Source organism: Scylla paramamosain, chromosome 8 (assembly GCF_035594125.1).
Source record: "Scylla paramamosain isolate STU-SP2022 chromosome 8, ASM3559412v1, whole genome shotgun sequence".
Lineage (NCBI taxonomy): Eukaryota > Metazoa > Arthropoda > Malacostraca > Decapoda > Portunidae > Scylla > Scylla paramamosain.
In genome coordinates, this window is record NC_087158.1 from 12,195,800 (window position 1) to 12,218,219 (window position 22,420).

The window sequence follows — 22,420 nt, forward strand, 5'->3', positions numbered from 1 at the left end:
TGCAGGTACGGGCGTGGGAGGTGGGACTGGAGGGCGCCACCTCGTGCAGGTGTTATGGCGTGTTGGTGGCGTGGTTATGGCGCGGGGCACGGGGAGAATGGCCACTAATTTGATGATGGACGCTTCTCATTTACCGCTGCCGGCCGAGGGTAGTTTGGGAAGCTGCTATTTAGAACACCCTTCCTTCCCTTCCTTTTCCTTCCCTTCCTTTCCTTCGTTTCTTTTTCTTCGCTCCCTTCCTCCCTTTCTCCTCCCTTCATTTTCCTTCCTGTTCTTCATTATCCTGACTGGTTCTCCTTCTGTTCCTAATCTTTTTTTCTTTCTTTCCTTCCTTTTTCTTCCTTTCTTCCTTTCTCTTCTTTTCTTTTTCCTTCATGTCTTCCCTCCCTTCCTCCCTTTCTCTTTCCTTCTTTTTTTCATGCTATTTTTCATTATCCTGACTGGTTCTCCTTCTTTTCCTATTTTTTTCATTCTTTCTTCCTCTCTCTTTCTTCCTTTCTTCCTCTCTCTTCCTTTCTTTTTCCTTCATGTCTCTCCTTATCCTGGCACTGCTTCTCCTTATTCCTGTTTCTCTCTCTTTTTTTTTTAAGCCTCCTTCCATATGTTTCTCCTCCTTTCCTCTTATTTCTAACTTTCTCCGTGCTTTACCTCTTTGTCTTATTTCTAACCTTCTTTCTGTTTCTCCTCTTGTTCCTCTTATTTCTAACCTTCTTCCTGCTTTTCCTTTTTCTTTGTCTCTGTAATCTTTTATTTTTTTCTCTTTATGATCCTTTCCCTTTCTTATTCTCTGTTTGTTTCTATTTTTCTTTCCATTTTCCCTCCTCCTCATTTACTTACTTTTCCTCCTCTTTTCTCTCCTCCTGTTCTGTCTTTCTCATCCTGCTTCTCTTCTTACTCTTTCTGCCCTGAGTTTTAATGCAGATAAGTGTAAAGTGCTTCACATAGGGTGTCGAAACGAGAGAGCAAAGTATATTTAGAATGGTACTCAACTTAAAGGTGTAGACAGCGAAATTGATTTGGGAGTAACAATATCAAGTAGCCTAAAACTCAGCCAACAATGTTCAGAAGTCGTACAGAAGGCAAAGAAAATACTCGGCCTAATCGGCAGATCTGTTGAATATAAATCTAAGGACACAATCCTCGCATTGTATAAGTCCCCTTTTGGAATATTATGTTAAAAAATGATGCCCTTATTACAAGAAAGACATTGATAAATTAAAACGAGTTCAGCGTAGAGTAACAAAAATGATACCAAGCTTAAGAAGTAAATCATACGAAGAGCGTCTTAAAGAATTAAATTTATTCTCATTAACACAAAGAAGACTAAGAGGTGACACAACACAGGTGTTTAAAATCATCAATGGCATTGATAACATGGACTGCAGTAAATATTTCACGATATATTTTTTTTCAAAATACGAGAGAGGAAACGGTTGCAAAATTGCTGGGAAATCCTTCAACTATCATGAAAAAAAAAAAAAATTTCCACTGTGTTATTAATCTATGGAATGGACTTCTTCGAGACGTGATAGACTGCAACACCGTAGAGACTTTTAAATGCCGTCTTGATAAATATGTTGCCTCCAGTCTACGGCTAACAGCATGTTTGTTTGTTTGTTTGTTTGTTTGTTTGTTTGTTTGTTAACTTCTTTGCCTCCAAGAAATGGGAGCACCTCATTTCATCTATTTTCATTCCTATAAAACTTCTTTGTTTTTTCCTTCTCTAAGCACTTTAGGTATTTATTTCCGACCTGTTTCCTGTACGGCTTATGCCGGAAGGAGTGGAGGGTGGGGAGAGAGCCTTCTGCTTTGCTGTCCTTTACTTTTACTATAACCTTAGTATCCTAGGTCAGGTCACCTCGTGAGGACCGCAAGGTCTATTGTGGCCGATGTTTCTTTGTAACTCTCCCTCCCTCCCTCCCATCCTCCCTCCCTCCCACCCTCCCTCCTTCCGTTTCTGTTTCTGTTTCTCTCTCCCTCTCTCTCTGTTTCTCTCTTTTTCTCTGTTTCCTTTTTCCTTCTAACCTTTCTCAGTTCTATTTACGAAACATAAACACACACACACACACACACTCATGTACGCCTCCCCAGCGTGGTCCTCCTCCCTCACACAAACTCAACAGCTACAGTTGGAGAGTGTGCAGAAAAGGGCGTGCAGGGTCATCCTTGGCCCTGCATACACCACCTATGAAGAAGCCCTGAACACCCTGAGCCTGTCCAGACTATCCACCAGGTACCGTGAGGCTCTGGAGAAGTTTGGAAGGGGACTTCTGAATCATCCACGTCTCAGAAACATGCTGCCGCCTGACGCGCCTCGCCCGACCCGTGCCACCAGACACCACAACAAGATAACGCCCCTAAAGGCGCCGCGTACGGACCGGTACAGACTCAGTGCGATTCCCACCATGGTGCGAGCCATCAATCAATAGTCCCTTCTAGATTTGACTTACCTTTAGGATTAATGTCAAGTATTTCCCCACCTCCAATGTATATTTTCAGTTTGTTGACTGCCTAAAGAATAAACCGTTTATTATTATTATTATTATTATTATTATTACACACACACACACACCCACCCACACACACACACACACACACACACACACACACACACACACACACACACTCAACACCCAACAACTGAAATTTCCGTCACTCCTGTTCATTCATTCACCTGTACCCGTGTCCCTCCTTTTAGTTCCTCCCTTTAGTTCCCCTCTGTCCCCTTCCGCCGCCTGATCCTGTCCCATTTCCCCCTCAGCGCCTGGACCGAAGCCTCCCCGCCACCCTCATCACCCGCGCAGCCTGACGGGACAGTTACAACCCAATAAAGTACGGCCTCATCTCTCGGCCTTGAGGGATGGGATGATCACGGCGTAATGTGGCGGCCATTCCACTCCCCCTCAGCCTCAAAGGTCGTTCCAGGGTGAATTGTTTCTAAAAATATGCGTCTATGCGTCACCGTAATGGCAGGGTATGGGGAAGGCAGGTTAAAGGGGTGAATATGGGGTGAATATGAGGTGAATATGGTGAGTGAGGTGTGGTTTTGTTGGTAGAATGTCTAGTGATGGTTGCGGGGGTTAGTTGGCGTTGAGGGTAATTGTTTTTTTTTGTTTTGTTTTTTGTAAGGCGGTGTATTAGTTAGGGTCTTATAGGGGTGAATGTTATGGGGTATGGGAGGGTGGTTTTGTTGGTATAGTGTTTTGATGAAGGTTTTGATGTTGGTTGGTGTTGCAGGTTATAGATAATTGTATTTTTTTTTTTTTTTTTTTGTAGGCGAGATGTAATGGTCTGTATTTTTTTTTTTTTTTTAAGAATAGAACAGTTTACAGGAAATAAAGAAAATAAATGAAAAAAAAAAACTGGACAAAGAATACAAATAATGATGATCATCTTTATAGGAAGAAAGTAATAATTTTGTGGTTATTAAAGGAATGAAAGACTACACTAAATTAAATATAAAAATATATAGACGGGAATGTTTTGTTCAAGACTAAAAATATATATAAAACTATTTTTTTTTAGAAGGAAGAAATAATTATGTTTGCATGTGGTCATGAAAATTTTTAGACTTTACATGAAAAGACCTTGTGGGAGATGCAGAGTTAATAATAAATGTTTTATAGGGGAAAGTGAGCAGGCAGAGCAGTGATGGGGCGAATGTGAGGCGTGGTCTTGCTGTTGTAAAGTCTTTATTATGGAATATAGATATTTTGTTTCTTTATAGTACAAATATAATGTTTTTTTTGTGATTATAAAAGAACGGAATGGTTTACGGCAAATTATAAAGGAAAAGATATTAAATGCTAGTGTTGGCGAAAATTCTTCTTGATTATGAGGAATACATTATGTTGACTATTTCTTTGTAATGAGGAGGTGATAAGCCTTGGAGTTCTTTAAAGGAGGCAGGTTTTACATTAAATAAAACAAAAACCCATGCTAATGCCTCGGAAAGTCCTTGTTGAAAGAAAAGTATATACATAAATGAAATTCTTTTAGAAGGAAGGAATAATAATTACATGAAGAAATAATAATAGTGTTTGCATGTGCTCATGGAAAAAGAGGCCTTACATGAAAATGAAAAAAATAAATAAATAAATAAACTTGCTGAAGTTGGAGAACACAAATGATATTGTAATTTATACAGGGATTTTTTTATATTCTTTTTTTTTATTTAGGTGTACTTGTAAAAGAATATAAGATCTTACACGAAAAAAAATATGTACATTCTAAACACTTCATCCCTGTTCTCTTCTTTAATATTATAGTGACGCCTCGGAGAGTCCTTGGTGAAAGTGAAGAACATACAGTAACTGAAATTCTTGGAAAAGCAAGAAATGATGATGATATGAAGAAATAATAATAGTGTTTGCACGTGGTCATAAAAGATTTAAAGTTTTACACGAGGAATAAAAACCTAGCTGAAGTTAAAGACACAAATAATAGTTTTTCTTTATAGGGAAAAGTATTTATTTATTTTTTTTTTTTTTGTGTGTGTGTGGGTGGGCGTGTCTGTAAGATAATAGAAGGGCTTGTACGGAACACATATATACATCTTAAATACTTTTCTCTGCTCATTTTTTAATATTAAACTAATGCCTCGGGAAGTCCTTGCTGAAAATTAAGAATGCATATATAATATAAATAATTTTAAGAGAAATAATAATGATATGAAGAAACAATAATAGTGTTCCCATGTGGTTATAAAAAAAAAAAAATCGGACCTTACATGAGTTGAAGTTGGAAAGCACAAATAACAGATTTTTATATTTCATTTATTTATTTATTTATTTATTTATTTATTTATTTATTCATTTTTTATTTTATTTTTTTTTTTGAGTGAGCTTATAAGAGAATGGAAAACGTTACACGGAAGAAATAATACATCCAACAAACGTCTTCTCTTTTTCTTCGTAATAATTCTATGAGAAGCATCACGACACATCAAGACACACGTAACCCTAAGATCTCAGTAATACCATTTGTCTCCTTACTAGACGCCAGGCACTGGGTCTCCTCCCTCCCACTCCCCGCGACAGTAATGAGCCTGGGAGGGAAATGTAAACTGGTAGCAAGAAATGTTCCCGTAAGTTTCAGGAAATAGAATAAAGGACGACTTTTATTTGAGGGAAAGAGAATCGTGGTGTTTAGCAGATAAGAGGCAGGTACAAGAAGCAGGTAAGAAGCACGTAAGATGATTAAGGCAAAGAAGCCTCTACTTAACTCAATTTATTTATGAATTATGCGACGGAAAATAACTCCGAGGAAAATATATACTTAGTGCTCACGCGTGCTGACACACACACGCATGCACGCAGGCACACACACACACACACACACACACACACACACACACACACACACACACACACACACACACACACACACACGGTATCAGAGCGACAAGGAATCTGAATGAAGAAAACAACAAAGAAAAGTTAATTTAAAGCATCTATCGACCATGACCTGTTCTCTCTCTCTCTCTCTCTCTCTCTCTCTCTCTCTCTCTCTCTCTCTCTCTCTCTCTCTCTCTCTCTCTCTCTCTCTCTCTCTCTCTCTGATTGTCTGTTTTCCACTTTCCTCCTTTTCCTCTTTCATTTCCCCTTCCTTTTTTACTTCAATCCACTCCCCTACTTTACCTTTCTTTTCCTACCTCTCTCTACATCCCCAACAACTCTTCCTCCTTTCCCTCCCCTCTTCCTGCCCACATATTCATCTACTCTCTCTCTCTCTCTCTCTCTCTCTCTCTCTCTCTCTCTCTCTCTCTCTCTCTCTCTCTCTCTCTCTCTCTCTCTCTCTCTCTCTCTCTCTCTCGCCGCGGGCCAAGTGCTTGCGGGTTAAGATGTTTATTCTTTTTAATGTCCTGTTTGCCTTTCCGCTACGAGCTTCAACTTTGCCCCCGTGTTTCCCTGCAAGCTAGCAAACCGTTTACTGCCACGCTCCGTCTGATTTCCACGCTCCAGAACACCGATAAACAGAAAGGTTAATGGGGCACTGAACCAACCATTTGTGTGTTTGTGTGTGTGTGTGTGTGTGTGTGTGTGTGTGTGTGTGTGTTCTTGGTATACGTAACTTTGATTTTCTTGGAAGTTTCCGAAGTTAATGGCGGCTAGTTGTTGTTATGTGTTTATGACAAATAGTGGCGTTAATCTAGAGTAACCTTTTTTTTTTTTTTCTACCGTTGTTCTTGCTACTACACGACTACGACGACAAATACAAAAATAATAATAACACCAAGAACATCAGAAATGCTACTACCACAACTACCACCACACACACACACACACACACACACACACACACACACACACACACAAAACACACTTATTAGACCAAATGGCATTTAAAGAGCAACAATCAGTGAATAGCCCTCAGACACAAGCTGCCCTTAAGACAAAGCACAGTCACTATTCCCCTCCTCCCCTCCCTCATTCCCTTGCCCAGTCCCTCTCTCCATCCCTCCCGCGCTCGCTTCCATTCCCCACTCCCTTCCTGCCCTCCATCCCTTCCCTCCATTCCTTCCTTTCTTCCTTTCCCAAACAAGCAGACGCGGCCCCCAGTGTAGCGTGGCATTTTTAGACTAACAACAAACTTTGCCATTTTCCGACGAGTCCCGCAGGCCACACCGCTCCATGACTTCGAGGAAAAGCTTTTCGTTGTCTTTAACCACCCAGTACACGAGAGACTCCAGCCACCCAGCCAGCCAGACCCGAGGAGTGCATTGTGGGTAGGACACGACACGCCGAGTCTTGAGGGATGTGGGAACACGCAACACTGAGCACCTGACGACTTGAAGGGGAGGGGGAGGGAAAGAGGGACAGAGGAGGTGGTCTGAGAGAAAGGAATAAAGGTCTAGGTGTGTTTGGGTTAGGTTAAAGGCTGAGAATGGGGTGAATCTTTGGAGTATGTTGAATAAAAGGGAGGGGTGTCTAGGTGTGTTTGGGTTAGGCTAAAGAAGAGGGTAAGGGAACCACTTTTGTGATTGGGATGAATTTCACGAGTAGGGGGATGGGAAAGGTTATAAATTTTGGGAAGGAAAAGAAAATAATAATCGTAGGATTGAAGAAAGAAGTAGAGATGCTTGGGGTAGGTTAATGAAAAGGGATGGGATGGAAAGAAGGACTCGGTTTCAAGAAGGAAAGAGAAATGTGAGAAAAAAGAAAATAAAAGACTAGGAGCATTTGAGTTAGGTTAAAGAAGAGGGGATGGAAAGAATCATGAGGATGGAAGAATTCTACAAGTAAGTTGAATAAAAGTAAGGGAGAGGGAGAAACTAATACTATGCTAGGTTTTGGTCTGAGAGAAAACATAAAAGAAATAAACCAGGAGAGGGAGTGTCTGGTTTGGTTAAAGAAGAAGGGAAGGGAAAGAAGAGCGATGAATTTTACGAGTAGATTGAATGAAAGGGAGGGGGAAATAAAACTAATGCTGGTATGTTTTGATCTAAGGGGAAAAACTAAGACTAGGAATGTTCAGTTTGGGCTAAAGAAGAGGGAAGGGGAAAGAAGCTTGTGGACTGGATAAATGATATGAGTAGGTTGAATAAAAGAAGGAAAAACTTATCCTAATGGATTCGAAAAAAAAAAAAAGGAGAGAACAAAAATAGAGAGATAAAAAAAACTAGGGGTGTTTGGTTTCGTTTAAAGAAGAGGAAAGGGAAAGAAGCTTGTGAATGGGATAAATTTTACGAGTAGGCTGAATAAAAGGGAGAAGGAAAAATATATTCTCATAGGCTCAAGAAAAAAAAAAAAAAGGAGAGATGTGGTTGGGGCAGGTTAATGAAGAAGGATGTGATGGCAAAGAAGACCCGGTTTCAAGAAGGAAAGAGGAATGTGGGAGCACGCAATGCTTTAGTCTTGAAGAGGAGGGGAGAGAAAGAATACTGAGGAAAGAGTGTTGGGTAAGGTCAGGTTAAAGAAATAGGGGGAAAGATATAAAAGAGAGGTAGAGAGTTAAACTAATACACTTATATACTACATTACAGGAAGGGTTAAGGGGAAGGTTAGTGGAGGCGGAAACTTTTAATGTAAGTATGGCTTTGAGGGAAAAAATGAGTGAGTTTTTTTGGGGGCTAGAGAAGAGAAAAAAGAAGAAAAAAATCGTGTTGGAAGAGAAAAAGAAACGTAGGGAAGGAAAAAAAAAAGGGACATGAAAACAGAGAAAGCGGGGGAGAATAAAATAATATAGATTATTTTGAAAAGTCGAAGGAGAGGAACGAAAGCAAATGTGTAATAAATAATAAAAATGCAAGTACAGACGATAAACTACAAAAATAAAAGTAACCATAATTAAGCCTGGGAGAGAGAGAGAGAGAGAGAGAGAGAGAGAGAGAGAGAGAGAGAGAGAGAGAGAGAGAGAGAGAGAGAGAGAGAGAGAGAGAGAGAGAGAGAGAGAGAGAGAGAGAGAGAGAGAGAGAGAAAAGAAGGCAACACAAATTAAATCAAGACCACTATTACCCCTCCCAAACCCCCTCAAAAAAAAAGAAAAGAAGAAAAAAAAAGAAAAAAAAATCAGTAGTTAGAAAATTCGAAACCTTTACAAACCGAAGCCTGAAAACCTCATGAACAGAAGTGAGTAAACAGGAGAACATGTGATAGGAGAACAAAATAACAGGAGAACACATGAACCGGCGAACAGGTTCCAATCTAGTGAAGAGGTTTTGAGTTTCAGGTGGAGAAGTGGAGAGGGAAGCGGACCTGGGCAGGGAGTGGAGTGGAGTGGACCATCGAGGGAGGAAGTGGAGTACCGGAGGGAGCGGGTGGGGAGCGAAGGTGGGCCGTGGATATGGTTGGCGAGTGAAGGGAGGAAGTGAATGGGCTAAGGTTTTGGTTGATTTGGTGGATGAGAGAGAGAGAGAGAGAGAGAGAGAGAGAGAGAGAGAGAGAGAGAGAGAGAGAGAGGAGAGAGAGAGAGAGAGGAGAGAGAGAGAGAGAGAGAGAGAGAGAGAGAGAGAGAGAATCATTGTTAGTTTATGGACAAAACATTTCTTCTCAAACATACAATACATAAGTCAATAAAAGAAAGAAAGTAATGAAACCACAAAACAAACCCAATAAAACTCAATTGAAAATCTATTAAAATAAAAACCTAACTTTCAAATACTTAAAAAAAAAAAATCCATCATAGAAAAGTGTTTATACTCCCTTCACAGAGAGAGAGAGAGAGAGAGAGAGAGAGAGAGAGAGAGAGAGAGAGAGAGAGAGAGAGAGAGAGAGAGAGAGAGAGAGAGAGAGAGAGAGAGAATAGTGGGTGGACGTGGGCGGGTAGGAGTCCTCCGTGCATGACACAAAATGAAAACTGGAGAGGCCACACACACAACTTTGCCCGCCTCGTGATAAGGGTTTACAAACAACGGTCTATTCCTGGCGGCGCAGAGAAAACAAGAGCACGAGAAAAAGGTAGGACCTTGCACGCAGTAGTTCGGACACGCTAGCTATCCGTGGTTTAATAATAGGACGTGGGAATAATTAAGTCGGTCCAGCTCCTGTGTTTTTGTGCATGTGTGTGTGTGTGTGTGTGTGTGTGTGTGTGTGTGTGTGTATAAGTCATGTAGCATATCAGAAGTTGACGGAACGTGAAAGTTTACCTGACACGTGTTTTTTTTTCTCTCTCTCTCTCTGGCGACGTGAGTGAAAAATAATAGCAGGAGGTTTTATAACAATACGAAAATGACACGTAATTGCAGGAAAAATAAGAGTAGCGATGAGGAAAAGGGGTTCAGCTGACAAACTTTTATTTATTTATTTTTTTCTGTTAGTGATGTGAGTTAAAGCTGATGACAAAAGGTCTTATAAAACTTTAAAAATTGTGCCTAATCATCGAGCATCTGACAATAGCAGTGGAGAAAAGTGCAATTTTAATAACATGATTACCGCTACCATCAATGAAAAGTTATTTATCATTTTAAAATTTGCTTATGATTTTTTTTTTTTCATTTGAGTAATGAACAATCAAATATTTCATTTTACTTTATTTAATTTACTGTATCTCTTAGCGTGCCTCTTTTTTGCACATGAAAATAGAGAGATAGAATGACATTCTAATCGTACACAACGACAAGAAAACATACCGACAGACAGGCAGACAGACAGACAGGTAGACAGATACAAAGACAGACGATTTCCCCAACGTCAAGCAAACAGACAGACAAAAAAAAAAAAATAAACAAACAAACAGACAGACAGGCAGAGACAGACAGGTAGACAGACACACGCTATCACCAAAAGACAAGCAAACAAACAGACAGACAGAAAGACAGAGACAGACAGACAGACAGACAGACAGGTAGACTGACAGATACAATTACAGACGAGCCTCCCGCAACCCCAAGAGTGACTAGCCATCTCCATCTCTCTCTCTCTCTCTCTCTCTCTCTCTCTCTCTCTCTCTCTCTCTCTCTCTCTCTCTCTCTCTCTCTCTCTCTCTCTCTCAGACCTAAACTTTCCTCCTCACCGCTCAAACTTGTGTCAAAAACTTGTCAAATGGTAACTAGAGATACGCGAGGCTGGCTCTCCTCGGGCGGCAAAATCCGTGGACGTAATGTGGAAAGCAAAACTGGAGAAACAAAAGCGATTCCTGTCTCTCTCTCTCTCCCTCTTCCACCTCACGCACTCCACTCCACTCCCTTCCCCTTCCCCTCCCACTCCGCTCGTGCGAGGACATTTTTATCACGCGCCAAGGAAGTGGAAGTGTCGGGAACATGCCATGCTCCTTGCCACATTTTGCAGTCATGAAATTCACCATGACTTCCACTCACGTATGTCTGACTGACTGACTGACTCCTCCTGCTGGGACTTCGGGACCTGGTTGTTGTTATTGTTGTTGTTGTTGTTGGTGGTGGTGGTGGAGGTGGTGGCGGTGGTAGTAATTGATGTTGTGGTTGTGGTTGTTGTGGTACAGTAGTAGTAGTAGTAGTAGTAGTAGTAGTAGTATAGTGATAGTAGTAGTAGTAGTAGTAGTAGTAGTAGTAGTAGTAGTAGTAGTAGTAGTAGTAGTAGTGGTAGTAGTAGTAGTAGTAGTAGTAGTAGTAGTAGTAGTAGTAGTAATAGCAGTAGTAGTAGTAGTAGTAGTAGTAGTAGTAGTAGTAGTAGTCGCAGTAGTAATAATAGCTGTAGTAGTCGCAGCAGTAGTAATAGTAGTAGTAGCAATGGAATGGACTGACTAGTACTGAGAAAGCCAATTTTACGAGCCACAGTGAGGCGTGGCATGCAGGATGACTTCAGGCAGCAAGCAAACCAGGATCAACTTTGGACCAACTTTTTTCTTTTTTTCCATTACAGATATTTGCAAAGCCTCACGCAGAGGGAACGATGGAAGGAAAACACACTCACGCACACACATACGTACCACCTACCCACCAACTCACCCACACACGCTAAGAATATACACGTTATAGGAAAGACAAGTATGAGATATTGCAAAAAAGTAAATGCGTTTTCTGACGAGATCAGGCAAATCGACGGATCATGGACAAGAATAGAGCTAGAAGGACAAGATTATGTGCCACTACGACTATAAACAAGTACAGTGGTGAAGCAGGTAAACTGAGAAAAGAAAGAGATATGACACAGACGGCACGTGTGTAGTGAGAATAAGAAGTGTAGAGAGATGCTTGAGTACGTATGTAGTGATGTTAAGTAGTAAACGAAAGAAGTAAAAAGAAAACGCACCAAAAATTCAATGATATACCTGAAAATAAGAACAATAAATTATAACAAACTCAGCAATTACAGATACATAAAAAAAAAAAAACAGTAACAAAGAAACAGAGACAAAGATACTCAGAGATACACAGAAAGAGACAGAGGCACAGAAGAGGCTGCCAAGGAAGGTCGAAGGGGGAACACAACAAAATCGAACCTCGCCACACTAGCCAGTCTTCCGAAGCGATAAACATTAACTGGAGGGTCTTCCCTGGGTGGTGATGTGTGGCGGGACACGAAGACCTGACGAAGAGGGTCCTGGCGGAGATCAAAAGAGCGGTAGAGGAGGAGGAGGAACGGGAGGAGAAAGAAGCTCGCGGTGGATGAAAGAGGAAGGAGATAAGTGGTGGAGGAAGCTTCTGATGGAAATAGTAAGAAATTAAGGGAGAAAGGGAGGTGAATAGATGGGAGTGGAAAAGAAGATTGAGGTTAAGAGGTGAAATAAGAAAGGATTGTGTATAAGTGACAGAAGAGGGAGAGCATAAATGGAATGGAAGCGAGGTGTAGGGAATGAGAGAAGGGAAAAAAAAGGTGTGTGAAAGAAATGGAATAAGAATATGGAATAAATGGAAGACGCGTGTAATCAGTAATAAAAGACGAGAAGGAGTGAGCTGACGGGAGAATAGAAAAAAAAGGAAGAATGAAAAGGAATAGAGTGAAAAAGAAGAAAAAGAGCATGGGTAATCTGGAGAAGTAAAAAAAGATGAGAAAGAACACGAAAACATAACAAGAAAGAAGAGAGAACGAAAAAATATATGAACACACACAAAAAAAATATCGTACAGTTGAAATCACACAACAGTCAGAGATAAAAATAAAAGAAAGAACCGGAATAAAAGAGAAGAAAGAATGAAGATGAGGGATAATTGAAGGAAAGAAGAAAATAAGGTAGGAAAGGAAGGGAAGAGATGGAAGGGACAACACAGGATAATCGCATGAGGAGGAGGAGGAGGAGGAGGAGGAGGAGGAAGTAGGGCAAGTAGCAAGGTGTGTTGTTAGTAAGTTTGATCTAATCTGAAGAGACAGAGGGAGGGTGGGCGAGCTCATAATTGAATGGAGGAGCCAATTGGTCCCCGATGGAGGGCAATGAGGGAGGGAGAGGAGGAAAAGAGGCTAAAAGGAAGGTGGGAGATAATAGGAGAGAGGAGGAGGAGGAGGAGAGAGAAGAGATGGAGAGGAGGTAAAAGTACTGATGGGAGAGACTGGGAAGAGGAGGAGGAGGAGGAGGAGGAGGAGGAGGAGGAGGAGGAGGAGGAGGAGGAGGAGGAGGAAAGAGGAGCAAGAGGAGGAGGAGGAAGAATAGAGGTCAATCTCGGTAGAATTCGTTGATGGCTTCCTGCAGATAATGTAAGTTTCCTATTTGTTGCAATCCAGTGATGGAGAAGAAAAAAGTCAATCCTACGAATTAAAAGTTTATTGTGCAAGAACACACACACACACACACACACACACACACACACACAAAGAACCTCTCCTGGTGCACTCACACGAACACAATTTAGAGCAATTAAACTTTTTCGACCAACACTTCACACTTCACACTTCGAGAGAGAGAGAGAGAGAGAGAGAGAGAGAGAGAGAGAGAGAGAGAGAGAGAGAGAGAGAGAGAGAGAGAGAGAGAGAGAGAGAGAGAGAGAGAGAGAGAGAGAGAGAGAGAGAGAGAGAGAGAGAGAGAGAGAGAGAGAGAGAGAGAGAGAGAGAGAGAGAGAGAGAGAGAGAGAGAGAGAGAGAGAGAGAGAGAGAGTGGCATTTCCTCTGTCCTTTCTCTGAGTGGGCGGCGTCGAAGTGAAGGTGATCGAAGAAGCACCAGGAGGAGGAAGAGGAGGAGAGAGGCTGGGGATGTTTTTATCCGGTCTTTATAGCACAAAATATGAAGTCTTCAGCTGGGAGGTTCCTCTCGATTAAGGGCAGGCTCTGGTACTCTGATGACACGATATTAACGATATTAAAGTCCAGAGGGGCAGGGAGGCAGGGAGGGATAAAATGGGTAAAACGAAGATGCAAGGAGGAGGAGGAGGAAGAAGAGGACGATGGTGCAAGGAAAAGGTGAAGAACGATGAAGAAGGAAGAAGAATATGCCAAAAAAAAGGATGAAAAAAGGGTGGAGAAAGAAGAGGAGGAAGAGAAGGAAGATGGAAGAGGGACCCTGAGAGGAGGAGGAGGAACATAATGCAAGAAGGATAGAAGAAGATTGAGATGGAGGAAAAAGGATACAAAGCAGAGAAGGAGGAAGAAGTAGAAGGGCGAGGATGCAAGGAAGATGATAAGAAGAATGGAAAGAGACGAGAATACAAGACGGTGGAGAAAGATGATGGAGAAGGAGGACAAGAATACAAGAGGGAATAGAAGTAAACTGAAGAAGAGAGACTAAGATGAAGGGGGATGGGAAGGAGGAGGAGGATGAAGAAATATGGGAAGAAGGAAGGAAAGGAAAGACGTGAATAGAAGAAGAAGAAGAAGAAGAAGAACTGGGAAGATGGTACAAACAGATGAAAAATAGAAGTAAGAAAAAAAAAAAAAAGGCGAGAAAAAAAGGTGGAAAAATGAAAGAAGTGCAAGGAGGAGGAAGAGGAGAGGACGATGCATGATGGAGGAGGAGGAGGAGGAGGAGGAGGAGGAGGACAGGAGAGAAAAATACACTAATTGCTATGTAGTTGACGTGGTTATTCAAATTTTATTCATAGCCACAGGTAACTTCTTGGCTTCCTTGTTAACAGGTAATTATGTGTGTCGTACTTCTCCTCCTCCTCCTCCTCCTCCTCCTCTCAGATCTTCCATTAAGGCACCTCAAGGAGTCTTTGGTCCAGGCAGTGAAGGCAAACACAAGGCTCAGGCACCATTAGAAGTCAGTTCTCAATGCAAGATTAAAATTGTCACCGCTTCACGATTCACGGTTCCTGGTGATGTATACGTTTTCTATTCCCACCACTTACTTTGTTCGTGTCCTTGGAGTCCCCTCGTCCTTGAAAAATACCCCCCTCTCTCTCTCTCTCTCTCTCTCTCTCTCTCTCTCTCTCTCTCTCTCTCTCTCTCTCTCTCTCTCTCTCTCCTATTTTTTCCCTTCCCATTTCTTTCTTTTTTTTTTTCGCTTCCCCCTGTCTCTCCTCCATCATTCCTACCTCCTTTCTTTTTCCTCATCCTTGCCTGCTTCACCTCTCCTGTTCATCCCCGCATTTTTCATCTACCTATTCCCTCATCCCTGCCTCCTTTACCTTCTTATATCCCCATCCCTGTCTTCCTTATTTTCTTACCTTCTACCTCCCATTCCCTCACCCTTGATAAGAACACGCTCCAGCTTTCCCCTCATTAGCTTCACACATACACACACACACACACACACACACACCTCACATACTCACCACACTCCTTCCCTCACACCAGACCACACCACACAAAGAAAACGACACAATAATGATAACAATAATCACCACCAGTGTCCCCCACCATCACCACCACCACCACCACCACTGTCAGTACCACCAGCATTAACTTATCCACGTCCCTGTGAGGATTAGAGGAGCACGAGGCACCCATAACTTCACCAGAGCCTCAAGGGGGAAGCCACGCCTGCAGGACATGAACTGGGGCCGGGTACAGTAGGAGGGCTGGCTGGCTGGTGGTGGTGGTGGTGGTGGTGGTGGAAGGTTACGCCGCGTTAAGTCATTCCCGGAAGACAAGACTGGCTGGCGCGTGCAGGAGTGAAACGCAACGAAGGGAGGGGAGAGAGTTTTGGTTAAGTATGGTATGGTAGCTTGCTTGTTTACTGTGCGTTTTGGTAAGAGTTTGGAGCAGCAGGTGGTGGTGGTGGTGGTGGAGGAAGGGGAGGGGGCAGGTGGTGGTGTAGGAAGAAGAGGAGGAGGAGGATGAAAAGGAGGAGTATGAAAAGCAAAAAGATGCCAAATACAACTCCTTCTCTCCTTCCTTTTTTCCTCTCTCCTCTTCCTCCTTTTCCTCTTTCTCCTCCTCCTCCTCCTCCTCCTCCTCCTCCTCCTCTTCCTCCTCCTCCTCCATCTCCTCCTGCTCCTCCTCCTCCACCTCCTCCTGCTTCTCCTCCTGCTCTTCATTCTGCTCTGCCTTTCTTAACAAGACAGAGAGCAGAAAATGAAATTACTAAGCAGAAGAATGGCAATTAATCGTCAAGGCGTCATTGTTTTATCTCTTACCAAAAAAAAAAAGAGCGAAAGAAAAATAGATTGGATACTTCGAGAAAATATTATTGTTAAGAGGAAAAGCAGGTAACTAAGTAATCATCGGAAGTGGACTGATCTAGTTCAAAGATACTCGTACTACATCCTGATTCAAGCATAGATTAGTACGTGGAAGGATAAGTAATAGTAGTGTCGGTTCAAATTTCTGGCCTTACTGCCATAATATTTCCACTGGGGCGAGACGAAATAAGTAAGTGCGTGGTGGTCAAGAATTTGGTGTTAGTGTAATGTATTTAGTGTACGTAGGGTAGCTTAATTTTCCAAGTGAGCCACAGGAGGAGAGAGAGAGAGAGAGAGAGAGAGAGAGAGAGAGAGAGAGAGAGAGAGAGAGAGAGAGAGAGAGAGAGAGAGAGACCTAAAGATAAACATATAGACTGAAAGATATGGATATATGAAAAAGTTGACAGACAGAGAGACAAACAAAGACAATTAATGAATAAAAAGTATATTGCATATTCTAAAAGTTGCTGAGTAGTAGAAATAATGAACAGAAAGAAAAGAAAAACTGTAATTACACCAAGATCGTATGGCCATTTTGCTTTGTGTGTAGCGAAGAGAAGAAAATTCCAGGTAACAGATGATAGAGGCAAATGAATGAATGAACTACCGTGCTGTTGTGCTTTGAAAAGGATCATCTCTCACGGGTGAAAGCTTCCGTCACAACACTACACAGAACACGGCTCGCCTGTCACTACAAAAAAAAAAAAAAAAAATCTCTAAAGGAATGTGAAGAAAAGAGTTCCGGGTGCTGAAAATTAGTTCTACGTCGGAAGAAACTAATGATTAAGAAAAATGGGGATGAAGGAAAAGAAGGAGGGGAAGAAACAGAGCAACTAGAAACCACACACACACACACACACACACACACACACACACACACACACACACACACACACACACACACACACACACACACACACACACACACACTAAAATTACTACCTTGTATTTGTACTATGTATAAAAACCATCTTTCCCTATGAATATCACACATTAGCAATTCAATTCACACAGCACCACTAGGAAAACACTCACGCCCTCTATCGTACAAAGCCACAACTCAACAACAATAACAACAGCAATAAAGGGACGCAAATATGGACACAGCCTACGAACACGGACATACGGAGGAAGTACGAGTACGTCCATCGCTTCACATCAACAGCAGCACTCACATACAAGCAAAGGAATCTGGGGAGAGTCGTAAGCTTCCATGCATCTGATTGACTCAAACTTAACACACTGCAAATAAAGGAATACACAGCTACAACGTTTACTTTGACCACCAAAATCTAATAATCCACCTCCCATCACTTTTTTTTTTTATGTAATTTTTCTACGGTAACAAAATTTATGTACAAAAAAAGATCCATTGCAGTGCCGGTTCGTGAAGAAAAAAAATTGAATAAAAGGATTATCCAGAATTCACTCCCACCCTAACACACCGAAAATAATGACGAAATAAAAAATAAATAAAACGCCTAGCTAATTTGGAAAGACGACTCAACAGCTGAGCCGCTGCTTCCTAAAAAGAACAAAAATCATAATAAAAAGGGCCTAAATAACTATTCAAAGCTCATTCACCCTCAAACACACCGGAAATAACGATGAAATATAATGAAAACCTCCCTTAGTTAATTTGGGAAGGGAACTCACACGTGGAAACAGCCAATCGTACTTGAAAGAAAACGGATTTGCTAGCAGGTGAAGGGATAAGCAAGGTTACTTAAGTCAGCACACTGGCACGCTGATGGGCAGCCTGCATTGCCCCGCACTTCATTACGCACGTTGCGGCAGTTTCACGAAGTAAAGAAATCGTCAAGGTGATCGTTAAAGGGGTAAAGTTGTCGTAAAGTGTTAAATAAAGTATCGCTACTCACTGCAATTTACATAGTTTGGGGCCCTGCTCGTTGCCGTTCTCGTTTTCCTTCCTTCTCCTTCTCCTCTTCCTCCTTCACCTTCTTCTCTTCCTCCCTCCTCCACCTCCTCCTCCTCCTCCTCCGCTTCCACTTAGCAGAGGGAAGGACGAAGGGAAAGACGAAAGATGGATATGTGGAGCTGAAGACTGATGTTTCTTACCTGAAAATAAAAAAAATAAAAAAAACTTGTAGATAATCTAGAGTAAAGTAAGTTCGAACTCTTCTACATGGGTAAGGTGTTATTCATCTATATTTTTTTTTTTTTTATTTCTAAGAACACAGGAATATAAGAAAGAAAAGCATGAAATCTGTACCGTGTAAAGCAAACATTTCATTATTTTTTTTTATCTCCTTACGAAGCTTGTTGCTGTTGTTGTTGTTGTTGTTGTTGTTGTTGTTGTTGTTGATATTGTTGTTTGTTATTGTTTGTTGTTTCCGTTGTTTTTCTCGTTATTGTTGTTGTTGTTGTTGTTGCTGTTGTTGTTGTTTTCGTTGCTACTGTTGTTGTAATTGTTGTTGTCGTTTTCGTTGTTGTTGTTGCTGTTGTTGTTGTTGTTGTTGTTGCTGTTGTTGCTGTTGTTGATATTGTTGTTGTTGTTGTTTTTTACTTCTGCTGTTATATTCTCATTACTAGTAGTAATAGTTAGTTATAAGTAACAGTAGCAGTAGTAGTAGTAGTAGTAGTAAGTAGTAGTAGTAGTAGTAGAAGTAGAAGTAGAAGTAGTAGTAGTAGTAGTAGTAGTAGTAGTAGTAGTAGTAGTAGTAGTAGTAGTAGTAGTAGAAGTAGTAGTAGTAGTAGTAGTAGTCGCAACAGAAGCAGTCATATAAGTATCATCATCATTACCACCATCACCACCATCATTATTATAATCACTACCACCACCATCACCAACAACAACACCAACACACTGCGTGCTAATTACATTAAATTTTATGCCAATATTTATTACCTAATTTCATGTCCCGATTGGCCATGCACTGATCCAGATTCCTACCACATGAATAAAAAAAACAAAAAAAACAAAAAACACGTGAATCATAACACACACACACACACACACACACACACACACACACACACGTAACCTAGTACACTATACATTGCTCTAACATACTGCTGATGACAGGGACATTATCAGGCCGTCGACTCCTGAAGGCACAGGAGGAGGAGGAGGAAGAGGAAGAGGAAGAGGAGGAGGAGGAGGAGGAGGAGGAGGAGGAAGAGGAAGAGGAAGAGGAAGAGAAAGAGGAAGAGAAAGAGAAAGAGGAAGAGGAGGAGGAGGAGGAGGAGGAGGAGGAGGAGGAGGAGGAGGAGGAGGAGGAGGAGGAGGAGGAGGAGGAGGAGAAGGGTGGGTGGGAGGGAGAGAGAAAAAAAGATAGGTAGGAGAGGGCATTTAAATAGTTAACATGGAGGAGGAAAGCGAGGAGGGGAGGAAGTAAAGACAGTAGCAAGCGCGAGGAGGATGAGTAGAAGAGAGCAAAAATGTAGGAGAAAAGTTAAATAGAAAGGAAACATGGAGGGAAGAGAATGAGGGAGGGAAGGACATTTGCTTATCAAGTAGACAAAGACCTTGTTTTTATCCTCTACCTTTGCCTATCCCTGTCTAAAAATCTGCCTTGACTTAACCTTTCCTATCCTAACTTTACTGTATCTAACCTAATCTAACACAACATAACCAGACTTTTAACCTAACCAAACTTAATCTAACCAAACGAAACCAAATGTAATCTAACCTAACCAAACCAAACCAAACCTAACCTGACCTGATCTGACCAGGACCTGACCCAACCTAACCTAACTTAACCTAACCTAATCAAACCTAACCTAACCAAACCAAACCTAACAAAACCAAACCAAACCAAACCAAACCTAGCATAACCAAACCAGAACTGACCTGATCTGATGCAACCTAACCTAACCAAATCAAACCAAACCAGACCAAACCAAACCTAACATTATCTGGCCCACATCACCTCACCTTACGTAACCTAACCTAAGGGGAAGGGAATGGTGGTGGTGGTGGTGGTGGTGGTTGGAGCAGCTAGTGTTTTGCCTCTCTAAACCTCGCCTCTCCCAGCCCTGCCTCTCCTCATCAGCCTACGCATTACGCATTCATGGAGGTGCTTCGCCGCGCCTCGTGACTCTGACGCACGAAAACTGATAATGTTCCACCGGAATCATCTTGGTGATCGCCTCTTTTCATCTGGTAAATGATCTATGAGGGGAGGTTTGCCTCTCTCTCTCTCTCTCTCTCTCTCTCTCTCTCTCTCTCTCTCTCTCTCTCTCTCTCTCTCTCTCTCTCTCTCTCTCTCTCTCTCTCTCACGAGTTTTTATAATACGAGTTTCTTCATTTTTTTATACTATTGATGTTAGTTTAAATAATTCTAAGCACAGAAGATCCTCTCTCTCTCTCTCTCTCTCTCTCTCTCTCTCTCTCTCTCTCTCTCTCTCTCTCTCTCTCTCTCTCTCTCTCTCTCTCTCTCTCTCTCTCTCTCTCTCTCTCTCTCTCTCTCTCTCTCTCTCTCTTCACGCGACTCCTGAGGAAAGGCACACAACTGCAGGAGGAAATTCATCAGTGCGCAGGAAGACAAAGAAAAAAATATATATAAGAGAAAAGAAAAGAAGGTAAAGTAATGTTTCGCGTGACCACCTGTCCTTACCTGCCGGGGTGTCGAGGGGAGGGAGGGGGGGGGAGAATTATTACAACGGCAAATTTCACCTTCAAATTGTAATATGAGAGAAGGCAGGAGGAGTAATGGGAGTAAATACGAGTGTAAGCGGCCCATACGTCAGCCTGACCTGCTTTGCGCGCCGACGTGGATGTGGATAAACGCTGACAGGTGAACTGGAAGCAGGTTAACAGGTGAGTATTACAAGAAGAGCACCTGGTGATGGCACGCGACAGGATAAGTGAACTAGATGCAGGTAACAGGTAGCAAGTAGCTGGTAAGTTTAAGAACACCTGGTCATTATGGGAGGACGGAATCAGTAAACTAGAAGCAGGTTAACAGATGAGTATCACAAGAATTGCTGATGGTGACTGTACGAGGCCAAGTGAACTATATGCAGGTAGCGGGTGACTTAAAGAACACCTGGTTATCATGGGAGGATGGAATCAGTGAACTGGAAGTAGCGTAACAGGTAAGCACCTGGAGACTGAGACAGGAGGACAGGTAAATGGCGGTAATTGGTAAGAAATCACGTCCAGACTGAATTCAAAGGCAAGGAAAAGGGAAGTAGTATTAGAAGTGCACTGTAATCAGGATGGGCAGGAGGCTCAGTGTTTACAAGAAGATATTGGCAGAAGGTTATGAAGGAAAGCAATGAATACAGCACCATATCGAATTAGACAACAACAAACAACTACCAAGTAAAAAAAAAAAAAGAAAAAGAAAAACCTTGAATATAAACTCTATTAACCTTCTCACTGCAAGTCAATCTTTCCCATGATCATCTAAAACTCTTAAAAGACTTATTTGTTGCACTATGGTCTCTTAAAAAACATGCTTATATAGCTTGGCAGACATCCAATTTACATTTTTTTTTTTTTTTCGTTATATTCATCCAAACAATGTTAACAAAAAAACAACCACAGCAGTGAAAGAGTTAAATGCACTGTATTATATTCTATGTCATCTTTTATCTACCAAGAAGAACAAGTAGAAATAAAACCTATAAGGAAGTGAAATGAAAATAAGGATGAAAGATGTAATACACCTAAAGACAAACTGAGACAAACAAGATTAGAAGCACTATGTAAACTAAATTTCCAGACATGATTGGAATTCTTTTCTACCTAACTTTTTTTCTTTGGAAATCGGCAAGGGAACTCTTTTCAGTCATATTTTTGTCTTTTGTATCCCTTTATCAGCCTTCTTTACAGAAACAAGATAACGCATATCTCTTCCATGACCTCCAATTCCTCATTTCTTACTCCCTTCCTTTCTTACATTCCTTCGCGAGTCTCCTTTACACACGCATACGAAAAAAAAAAGAAAAGAAACACACAATAAGAACAAGTCAATATTTCCATTACCTTTATTACCTTCACCATTCCTCCGTCTCTTCCTCTTTAGCAGTCCTTCACTATCATCTATTATTACACACCCACAAAGGACACGGCAACAAGAAGTACTAACTCCTTCCATCATCACCTTTACCATCCCCCCTTTATCTCTCTTTTTCAATATATCCCCTTACTTTCTTACAACTCCTTACTTCATCAGCAAGACCACCTTCAGCACCACCACCACCACCACCACCGCCACCACCAGAGGAACAGAAGCAACAAGGCAAACCATGGCAAGGCAAAGGAAAGGGCTGCCTCCTGTGATGTTGCCGTTCCCAGCCCGCCAGAATCCGCTCAATCCGAATGACCCGCGCCAAGTTGAGCCACACACCGCCTCAGGTCACTCATAACTTCGCCCGGATGTTGAGGTTTGCAAGTTTGTGAATGGAAGCCAAGGAGGACGAGGTGGTTGTGATGGAGGTAGTGGTGGTGGTGGTGGTGGTGGTGGTGGTGGTGGTGGTGGTGGTGGTGGGGTAGTGGTGGTGGATCGAGATGAAGATGAAGCCCAAGAAGATGAAGAA

The 22,420-nt window shown here is 41.8% G+C and overlaps 1 long non-coding RNA gene across 1 annotated transcript in view; it reads right to left on the reverse strand.

The window, feature by feature from the left end:
- Positions 1-17,957, reverse strand: part of LOC135102584 (uncharacterized) — a 27,861-nt gene extending 9,904 nt beyond the window's left edge. Inside the window, exon 1 of the long non-coding RNA XR_010269688.1 lies at positions 17,791-17,957. This is a non-coding gene — a long non-coding RNA (uncharacterized LOC135102584). The remainder of the gene's footprint in view (positions 1-17,790) is intronic.
- Positions 17,958-22,420: the final 4,463 nt, after the last annotated feature.